Below are 12217 nucleotides of genomic sequence, written 5' to 3' on the forward strand. Positions count from 1 at the left end.
TTCCTTTAAAATTACACTTGTCTTCATTAAAGTTACATTTATCTCTACTAAAGTTATCTTCTCCATGACTAAAGTTACGCTTTTGGACTAAAGTTAGAACAATTTGGAATGAAGTTACAGAAATTTGGACTAAAATTACACAAATTTGGACTAAAATTACACAATTTGGACTAAAGATACACAAATTTGGACTATAGTTATACATTTGGATTAAAATTACACTTTTATGGACTAAAATTACACTTCCATGGACTAAAATTACACTTTTGTAGACTAAATTTATACATTTGTGGATTAAAGTTACACATTTGTAGACTAAAATTACACTTTTATGGACTAAAATTACACTTCCGTGGACAAAAATTACACTTTTGTAGACTAAATTTATACATTTGTGGATTAAAGTTACACATTTGTAGACTAAAATTACACATTTGTAGACTAAAATTACACTTTTTTGGACTAAAATTACACTCATAAAATGATAAAAGATACACACACTATCAATTTACTAAGTTAAAATTTAGTGGACAATGATTGGAATTGCACAATCTAAATGACTCAAAATAAATGAATTGTGTAACTTTAGTTCTAATTTTGTAATTTTACTCTAAATTTTAGTCCAAATTTAGTTGTACATATTGTATTCAATTTAGTCGTAAACTCCATTAGTTCGTCCAAATAGTCCAAATAGTCCAAATTAGTTAGTCCATATTGTCCAAAATGTCCAAATTAGTTATTCCATATTGTCCAAATTAGTTAGTCCAAATTGTCCAAATAGTCCAAATTAGTTAGTCCAACTTTAGTCCAAGAGTGTAACTTTAGTCATTAATAGAGATAAGTGTAATTTTAACAGGAAAAAGTGTAATTTTAACCGGAAAAGGTGTAATTTTAAAGTAGAAAGGTGTAATTTTAAAGGAAAAAAATGTAATTCCAACAAGAAAAAGTGTAATTTTAACAGGAAAAAGTGTAATTGTAACAAGAAAAAAGTGTAATTCCAACAAGAAAAAGTGGAATTTTAACAGGAAAAAGTGTAATTGTAACAAGAAAAAGTGTAATCCCAACAAGAAAAAGTGTAATTTTAATAGAAAAAAGTGTAATTGTAACAGAATTGAGTGTAATTTTAACATAAAAAGTGTAATTGTAACAAAAAAAAGTGTAATTGTAAGAAGAAAAAGTGTAATTGTGACAAGAAAAAGTGTAATTCTAACAAGAAAAAGTGTAATTTTGGGAAAAAGTGTAATTGTAACAAGAAAAAGTGTAATTCCAACAAGAAAAAGTATAATTGTAATAGAAAAAAGTGTAATTTTAACCAAAAAAAAGTGTAATTTTAACCAAAACAAGATCTAAACGGTTTTAATAATAACAATGAAAAAAACCGAAATAATAACAATGAAATCTAGCAAAAAAAATTACCCATCTGAAAAATATATAATAAGACGAATTAAAAAAAAAAATTAACTAGATCTGAAAAACAAACACACCCAAAATACAAACAACCAAATTTGAAAAAAAAAAAAAAAAAAAAAAAAAAAAAAAAAAAAAAGGAAATAAGCGAGAACGACGGGAAGGGAAAAGAAAAAGAAAGTGATGAAATAGATTGTTTTCATTTCAACAAGTTGCAGTGAAACCAAAACAAGTTGAAATTGATGAAATAACAAATTGAAATCTATTAGTTAATAAATTGTTTTCATTTCAACACATCTATTTTAGTAGATCTGTTTGTTGAAAGTGAAAACCAAAACATCACTACAAATATTAGTTGAAAACAAATCTACTAAAAAAAACAGATCTATTAAAATATTTGTTCATTTCAGGTTTTCAACAAATTGAAATGAAAACAAGTTGAAATGAAAACCAAAACAAGATAAAAAACAATTTGTTGTAGAGGTGTCGGGGTGTGCGGCGGAGGCGGCGTAGGGGAGAGGAGAAGGGAGTTCGTGAGTGGAGGCGGGTTGTGGTCGTGGGTCGGTTGTGTCGGTTGTAGTCGTGGGTCGTTTTGGGTGGAAGGAGAGAGAGGAGGTTGTGGTGGTGGTGGTTGTGGGAGGATGTGGTGGTTGTGGGAGGATGTGGTGGCTGGTTGTTGATGTCGGCCGGAGGAAGGAGGGGTTGCAGTGAGGATCTGGTGCGGTGGGTTAGGGTCGTAGGGGGTGGGAGGTGGGGTGTTTGTGTCGGGTGGGGTGTGGGTGGTGGGGTGTTTGTGTCGGGTTAGGGTCGTGGGGGGTGGGGGTTTTGAATTTATTTTGATTTGTGATTTTAGAGAAAATGGGTTATTTTTTGGGTTTTTTATTTTGATGGGAATTTTTTTGGGTTTTTTTGGTCTGGTGATGAGAGGAAGAGAGATGTTGTTTTTTTTTTGGAATGAATGAAAGAGAGATGAGTGAATGAATGATAATAATAAAATTAGAATGAGGAAGAGATTAGGAATGATTAGGGAGGAAGATTAGCTAGATTCATTTCTAGCCCTTCATTGAGATGCAATCTCCTCCCTTCATCCCCTTCATCCTAAGGCCCTTAGAAGGACTAAGGGACTCAAAGGCATATGGTGGACTTAGAAGAACTTCACACTATATATATATATATATATATATATATATATATATATATATATATATATATATATATATATATATATATATATATATATATATATATATATATATATATATATATATATATATATATATAGTAATAAGATCATCTAAGTCCATGTCTTACACTTGAGTCCATGAGTTCTATTGTCATCCCTTAGATCATGTTATTGAATGGCTTAGATTAAAAGTAAAAAGCAACTAATAATATTATTCTAATGGCTAAAATAATTACCTCTCTCCTCCTACCACTCATAGGGTGGGTATTAGCATGCATGCAGGTTGTCAATCAAAACATCACACACACACACGTCCTAAAACTTCCCCACTTTCCATCTCTTAATTATTCAAAATTAATTTTCCCCCAAAACATTTGCCCCAAATTAAACCACATTCATTTCAAGATTTAAAAGCGCTCTAAAAATCCCCCAAATTTATCGTTTTTTTGCTACCTTATTATCGTTTTTTTCTCCATTTTCTTTGCTCACTTGCAAACTGCCATTGTCGTCCATTCAATCACTTCAGAAGGTAATTTTTTTTGGGGTTTTTATAGTTTTATGATTTTTTTCAGGGTTTTTACAGTTTTATTATTTGTTCTCTTCATTTATTTAGACTTTTTTTTAATTTATTGGACATTGTTATGCTATTGGACTGTATTTGATCACAGTACTTTGTCACCATTGTTGATGTACTGTTCTATTTGATCACTGTTTTTGGTTTCTTCTATTTGATCAACGTTTTGAGTATATATGTTCATATTCATTAAGATTAGTCATATTTTTTGGAGAAATCCTACTTTTGTTGGAGAAATCCCACTTTTGATTACCCTTTTGTTAGAATTACACTTTTGATGCTAAAATAACACTTTCGGCTTCTGCTATCACACTTTTCTTTGCTAAAATAACACTTTATCTTGTTAGAATTACACTTTTCTCAGCTCAAATCACACTTTTCTTTGCTAAAATTACAATGTAGTCTGTTAAAATAACTTTTGTATTTTGTTAGAATTACAATTTTGTAAGCTAAAATAACACTTTATTCTGCTACAAATCCCACTTTTGACCCTTTGTTAGAATCACACTTTTGTTGCTAAAATAACACTTTATCTTTGCTACAATTAGACTTTTATCACTAAAATCACACTTTTTTCGTTAAAATGTCACTTTGTTACTGTTAAAATAACCCTTTATTTTGTTAGAATTACACTTTCCTCTGCTACAATTACACTTATGTTAGTTAAAATAACACTTTGTGGTGCTACAATCACACTTTTCTTTTCTTTGATAGTTTTTTTCCCTGTTAAAATAACCATTTATTTTATTAGAATTACACTTGTGGCTGCTATAGTTACACTTTATCTTTGCTACAATTAGACTTTGACATGACTAAAATCAAACTTTTTCTGTTAAAATGTCACATTGTTACTGTTAAAATAACCCTTTATTTTGTTAGAATTACACTTTCCTCTGCTACTATTACACTTTTGTTAGTTAAAATAACACTTTGTCTTTGCTACAATCACACTTTTCTTTTCTTTGATAGTTTTCTTTCCTGTTAAAATAACCATTTATTTTATTAGAATTACACTTGTATTTGCTATAGTTAAACTTTATATCTTTGCTACAATTAGACTTTTGATGACTAAAATCAAACTTTTTCTGTTAAAATGTCAGCATTTGCTGTTAAAATAACCCTTTATTTTGTTAGAATTACTGACTACTATTACACTTTTGTTAGTTAAAATAACACTTTGTCTTTTGCTACAATCACACTTTTCTTTTTTTGATAGTTTTCATTTCCTGTTAAAATAACCATTTATTTTATTAGAATTACACTTGTGCATTTGCTATAATTACACTTTATCTTTGCTACAATTTTAAATTTTCTTTTTGTCTTAAATTTTTTTGTATTTAACAATGAATTTTGAGTAATGTTAACAGATGTCAGGTGGAAATGAGGGTAAATCGAGCAAGTCCAAAAAAGCAAAGGTGCTGTTAAGTCGAGTAAAGAGCTTGTTGTTGCCAAACCAGCCAAACCAAATGAAACAGAGACACGAAGAAAATAGCAAAGGTGGTTGTCAAGTGCGCCGAAAGCGGTGGTTGAGCTCCTTGAAAAGCTCAATGATGCACGGCGAGATGCGGTACGGAGGATTGGTTTCGGTGGTATTACGGAGCTTAAGCTCAAAACATATCCGATGGGGTACGTTAAAGATTTTCGAAAGCATTCGGTGATGAATCGTATATTTTTCGGGCCAAGGATAAGGAGTTCATGGTCACCAAGCATGACGTGTATGATTGTTTTATGTTACCACTTGGTCCTAAAACTCTTGATCTAGTACCTACGGGCCGCCAAAAGGATTCTCAAGCGCCGGAGAACAAGCAATTGAAAGATAAATGGCGAAAAGCGTACAACATAAAAGGGGTTAATGAAGGCATTAATTTAGGAATTGTCTTCCAAGATATTTTAAAAAAATACAAAAAGGAGGTCCGCATTCTGCAGGAAATGTTTGTTCCGCTCGCAATGTCATCATTCCTAACTCCAACGTCATACGGTGGGGTTGACTTCAAGCTTTTGAGAGTCTGTTGAAGATGTGGAATCGATTACGCGAGCACGATTGGTGTTCTTATGTCTTTGGAAAATTTGGTGAAGGCTGCGAGATGGAATCTTGGTGAAAATAAACGGTATTTCTTGGGGTGTATCCCTTCTTAATGATTACGTACTTTCAACGTTTCGATTTCCGTGGTGAGAGTTGTCGCCACACCCTGCCCCTCATTAAGCACTTTGGGACCGTGCAGGACGCTTTCGACGGGAGACTACATGGTGAGCTTGACAAGAGCCGTTTGGGTCGGCTAACTTGGTCCGTGGTTAAGTATCCTCGGTGCCTACAAAAAGAACTGTTAAGCATTGGTGGGGTGCCTGATAACAGCCAAGTGTTGGCCATTGGAAATGTGGTTAGGGATACGGCATTACAAGTGACTTCAACTTCAGACAGGAAGAAGTTCATCGAGATTGAACTCCTTTTCCGGTGTTGATGATGACGAGGAGTTGAAAGCTCGGGCTGTAGATGTAAGTGCTATTTTAATGTTTTAAAGATACTTTTTCTTTCACTACAATTACACTACAATTGTAATTGCGATATTAATCAGTAATTGCTTAAATTACAAGGTTGTCAGTAAAAATTATACTTTTTAAAGTTAAAATTATAGTGTAGTATGTTACAATTACACTTTTGTCCGTTAAAATAATACTTTTTAAAATTAATATTATACTTTTGTATGTTACAATTACACTTTTGTCCGTTAAAAAAATACTTTTTAAAGTTAAAATTATACAAGGTTGTCAGTTAAAATTATACTTTTTACAGTTAAAATTATACTTTTGTATGTTACAATTACACTTTTGTCCGTTACAATAATACTTTTTAAAGTTAATATTTTCTTGTTGTAGCATACAATTACACTTTCGTCCGTTGGAATTATACTTTTGGACCTTAGAATTACAGTTGTTAAGGTTAAAATTATACTTTTTAATGAACACTTTTGACTGAACAATTGTCCAATTATCTGTATTTTAATGTAGGATGTGCATGAGCTTTACTTGAAGATGCAAAGGAATGCTAATGTCTTCTATTTATGGTATGCAGATGCGACCATGACGCTCAAAAGGTTAACGGGAGGGATGAACCATCCTAGTGACCCTGTCGCTACACAATGCACGCAATCATTCTTTCAAAGCCAAAGGATGAAGGATTATGTGGAAATGCAGGAGATGGTGAACGAATAAATCGTTTCGTGAAATCGCACACTGATACTCGCAACAAAGTCCAGGTGATCGATGATCGGAATGATGAGGTAGATGACGACGGTACGAGCGGCATGTTGGTGCGATGATGAAGAGGAGGACAATGGCGATGAGGACGAGGGAGATGACGAGGATGTTGATAATGTTGGCGATGAGGAGGACGGTGATGATATGGAGGATGATGGATCCGATAATGAGAAAGAGGTGATTGCAGATCTTGGTAGAGACCGTGAAGGCCGGTGGCGCGTCAATTGTTTCGGATGATGCGGCTAGTGAGAAAGCACTTTGGAGGTGTCTACACAATGAGATAATGGAGGCCGTGCATATATTACGGCTCCCTGAATTTACGGACATCGGTCACGAGAGACGAGTACGATAAGGACACCGACGTGGATGTTGGTAGTACTCGTGAGATTTCCGTTATATACGAGAAGGAGGAAAGGCGGATGGAAACGGTGGCTGTTAAAGAACCACCAAAATTTGACCAGGAAGTTCGGAAGGTATATATTCAAAAGAAGAGCTTGATGAGGTGAGAAGAAGTTCTATGCGAATCTGCGGTACCGCAAAGGAAGAAGAAGCGAGACGATGGATCCGGGCGTGCATGTGGCGGGGATAATGAGATAGCGACAAAAAAAATGAGGCCGTAGAAGAGCGGACGATGGATCTCGACGGGCATGTGGCGGGATAATGAGATAGCGGACAAAAAAAATGAGGACGATGGGCCCACCGACGCTGTTCCACCCGTCACTCAAGCTGATTTGTTTGCGGATATTATTGAAACGCGGACCGCCGAGTGAAAGGTCGCTGACGAGAAGACCAAGGAATTGGAGACGTAAGAGAATTGGTGAATGTGGCCTCCGACGCTACGGGAGCGGGTGTGTATGTGAGTGAAGCTACGAACGCCGAGGCGGAAAAGGATGATGACAAGATTGGGAAGGGTAATCTTGAACCTAGTCTCCAATGTTCAAGTTCAATTGTGGTTTTCGCAACACTACACGATCTTTGTACAAGTGGACTCTAAATCTTTGGAATTTAGAGGGCACGATCGGGGAGGCGAGAAGGCGGATAATGCTTTGGCGGAAGTTCGAACTCGAAGTTCCCCCTGCCACTCGGTTGATGTTCTCTCTCTTTGAGATATGCGATGCGAGCGCGCAGCCGAACAACATTATCAGAGGGTGCGGGGAAACGGCGGAGGCGAAACCACCGACGAGCGGGTGTTAAAGGAAAACGAGCGACTGAATATGTATATGCGTTGCGAGGCAAAGGAATTTATGGACGTAGAATGGACAAGCCTTTGTATATTCTTCTGCGGAAGTAAACGCTTATTTATCGAGGAGCACCCAATATCTGTCTGCCGATTTGTAAATGAGGAGGGTTGGAATAATGAGGAGCCAAATTTGGATATAAGTTCTCAGACAGCGGTAGAGAAGGTAGTGGATGGGGCTGCACTGAAGGATCACGGAGGTAATGCCGTGGATGAAGTTATTTAGTTAGAATTACATTTTTCTATCTTAAAGTTACACTTTTGTTATTTACAGTAACACTTTTTTGCCTTAGAATGACACTTTTTCTCTGCAATTAGACAATTTGTTAGTTAAAATCACACTTTATTCAGTTAGAATTACAATTTTCTCTACTAAAAACTACACTTTTTTAAGTTAAAAATATACTTTTGTAGCTTACAATTACACTTTTGTCTTCTAGAATTAGACTATTTGTAGTTAAAATTACACTTATTTGTGATAAAATAACACTCAATTTTGTTTGAATTATAATTTTGTCTCTTTGAATTATACTTTCTTTCTCGCTACGATTACACTTACTTACCGATGATGAAATAACACTATTTTTATTACAGATGCGGCGATTGAGGATGTTCTTAGGAAGTCTTCGGAAGGACTATCGAGAGAAGAGAGGTATCACCGACGTTCTTCGAGGCGAGAGAACGTTGACATTCCTATCCGGTCCCGTCACGTCCCTCACAGTGATCGAGCTACCATCCTTTTTACTTCACTCGAGTGAGCCCTTACCATGCATGGATCACGTCAATGAGAACCTTGGATGTTCTCTTGATTGTGGGGCACCTAATCCTGATTTGTGCTTTGCGACGAAAAACCTAGCATTGATCGGGGAGCTCCTAGTGCCAATGTTCGATGAAGGGGAAATATGTGATTGACTATGCGTTCAATCGATCAGGCGTGTTTAACGAGTTGTAAGTGTATTATTCTTTACAAGAGCCTCTTAACATTGCTAATTATATATATATTTGTTGGCTAATTTCATTTTTCGTTGTAGGGAACAATTGGTCCAATTCAGCGAGTGGTATTTCATTACCCGGGAAGATATTGCAACTTTGAACCCTGGGCAGCAAATCATGACCAGTGTTATTGATGGTTGGTGCTTGCTACTCAACCACATCATGAAACCTTCGGACATATCCCGTTCTTTCTTTGGACTAAGTCACACTGTAAGTTAAAATGTTACCTTTGTGTGTTAAAATTACACATTTGTCCGTTAGAATTATACTTTTTAAAGTTAAAACGTTGGTTTTGTATGTTAAAATTGCACATTTGTCCGTTAAAATGATACTTTTTGCCGTTAGAATTACACTTTTGATTGTTTAAATTATACTTTTAACATCTCCCTTCTGAGTTAATTCTAACACTTTTTTTGGTTAAAGGTTCACTTTATTTGTATAAAATAGTTCTTTTAATTATCATTCACGCATTTAACACTTTTCAAATTACGGTCCCTGCAATTATGATTTGGGACGCTCAAAAGCTTGGGAAAGTGTTGAACAAAGACGAAGACATTTTTGGTGGTTTGGGATTCATGGGCTGAAATGTGTCGTGCACCATTCCGCTTGATACGGACATGGTAGGTAACAAAACATGTAATCTTGTCTAATGGTTTTTAAGTTTTAATTGTTCTGATCTTAGCAACACATGGTGCAGATCTTTCTCCCGTTTTATCCGCGACGGTGATCACTACAATTGCGTGTACATCAACTTTCTCACCGAAGCAGATTGACTACCTCGACAACCGCAAGTACGATGACCCAATAGAAACGCTCCCTTACGGAGGGATAGCGCGTATTTCCGTAAGTGGCCGATATCTACAATTACTCTTTCTTTGTTAAAATTACAGTTTATCCATTTTTGGTTGGAGAAATCCCACTTTTGATTACCCTTTTGTTAGAATTACACTTTTCTTTGCTAAAATTACAATGTAGTATGTTAAAATAACACTTTATCTTGTTAGAATTACACTTTTCTCAGCTAAAATCACACTTTTCTTTGCTAAAATTACAATGTGATCTGTTAAAATAACACTTTGTATTTTGTTAGAATTACACTTTTGTAAGCTAAAATAACACTTTATTCTGCTACAAATCCCACTTTTGACCCTTTATTTTGTTAGAATTACATTTTCCTCTGCTACAATCACACTTATGTTAGTTAAAATAACACTTTGTCTTTGCTACAATCACACTTTTCTTTTCTTTGATATCTTAAAAGTCAACGAATTGTAGTGGGTCGTACTACGTTAACTCAACTAAGTTTTTTGTGTCCAGGCAAATATAATGGGGAAGTATTTGGTGTCTAAAAAGCTGTCTAAGGGGCAAAGGTCGGCGGGTTCAAGATTGTCAACATTGAGTTCATTTGGCAAGGTCAAGGGTATTCGAGAAATGATTTGTGGTGTTTTCATGATGCTACATATGATGTTCTACCGCGGAAGCCCTTTTCAATGTGACCTCGGGAAAGAGGATGCTATGAGTTTGTACCGTCTTGAGATTGCGCAACACTCGTCCTCTCGTGACATTAACGATGATCGAGAAGATATCGACCAGGGTTGGTTTTTTCAAAACGCATTGCTTTGGACATCCGTTGACAAGAAAGTTGAATCTTTGTTAAGAGGAAAACAGATGATGACATAGGGCCGGAGTCCACAAAACGTGCTCGCAGAATGAATTTGAAAAGCCCGTTCTGGAGGTGACGCCGGTTGCCATGCGCATTCCATCTGGTCAAGCGCTATCAGCCGTCAAGAGCCATCCCCGTGGAAAGGGGGACGGGTTGGTGCTCTCTCGATCGTGGTAGAGGTGGTCTGAACACAAATGTGGTGTCGAAGATGCTCCGGGGCAATCAGGCGTTAATCAAGGATATTAAAAGCGAGGAGGAAGCATGTAGCCGACTATTGCTTGTTAGATGACCACACTTATGATGAACGGTCATCACGCTGGCTTAATTAACGCCTTCTTTATTCAAGGATACTCAAATTGTTGATGACATTTATTTAACTTTAATTAACGACTTCTTTAATATTACGGAGTGCGGTGAACAGTGATCCGGTACACCGTCACGCAATGCTTCGGAGAAAAGACATTATGTCCTTGATGCTGAAAACTCGATGTCGTTAGATGTGATCGAGTCTTTGGTCGATTTTGATGAACCATTTGGAGAAGGAGGAATATGGCGACCAAATGAGGATGTCATTCTTTGGTATACGTCACATGGTAATTCCATTTATCATTGCATAATATTTATGTCCACTTGTATTACACCTTTGTTGCTTAGAATGTCACTTTTCTTAGTTACAGCGTTTTAATGTGAATGTTTCACTTTAGTTCTTTTAATCCACAAAAGTGTCATTCTAAATCGAAGTGTAATTTTAAGGGACAATAGTGTAATTTTGGGTGACAATGTAAACACAGTACTCATGTTCACTATTGCCTTTTCAAGGATTTCTTATTGCGTATGCTCGGGACGTTTGAGCAACCAGGCACACAATCGACAAAGCAACTATGACGACTGTACGGATCCGGGACACCTTCATCGTCGACAACGACCGCACCGTTAACTTGAAAACAGACTTGCTATTTGTCCGTTCGCATTAACGACCATTTTGCATGCGTTTGTATCAATCACAAATCAAATACGATCGACTTCTTTGGACGGGCAAAGGCATTCTCGACTTGAAGAAGTCGCGATTTGGCAAAGCGGCGCGTTTAATTGTAAGTTATTTTCGATCGCTTTCTTCGAATGCTATCTTTTTTGTTCAATCAGTTTTTATAGGGTAATTATGTACATTTGCGGTCTAGCGCGGTGAGTGATTATTTAGAATCACGGGATAAGGAAAAGAAGAACACTAGGGCACGGGAAATTCCTAATTATGTGTTGCGCCGGATACCTTTCGGCGGGATGTCACCAACTCTCAACCAACCCAGTCGGGTCATTTCACCATGATGGCGATGCTCTTATACGAGGGTCTTCCTTTTCAGCATGAAGATCTCGAGAAGAAGAAATCACGGCACTATTTGGTGATCCGGTGGTAGCTACCCTCGTTCTGGCAGACATGAACATTTTGCGCGAAGGTGTGCTCGAGAAGGTCAAAGCTTTTGTTAGCACGAAGGACAAACTGTGGAAGGTATTACAACAGAAGCGTAGACAGCCCCGTCCCAATGTGAAAAAATAACAACCTTAATTTAGTAGTTCTGTTTTTGTTGGAATATTCCCTTGGCTATGTAAACACTTATTTCATATTTTGTACTATTTGCAGCTGTTAGCAAACTTAATGTAGACAGTTATTTTTTGTGTAAATAATCTTACGACATTCTATAAAAGAATGTCTTTTCCTCTCAAGCAAGACGCAGCCACAACTGTCTTGAAATGTATCTACTTCAACAATATAGAGTAATATGTTAGCTAAATCAGTCAGAAGAAAGTGTGACTGTAATACACAAAATTGTAATTGTAACCTTTGAAGTGTAATTCTAACAGGCCATATCGTTGATGATTTACCTTACATTACATAAAATATAAATGTAA

The sequence above is a fragment of the Silene latifolia genome, chromosome 9, assembly GCF_048544455.1.
Source record: "Silene latifolia isolate original U9 population chromosome 9, ASM4854445v1, whole genome shotgun sequence".
Taxonomy (NCBI): Eukaryota; Viridiplantae; Streptophyta; class Magnoliopsida; order Caryophyllales; family Caryophyllaceae; genus Silene; species Silene latifolia.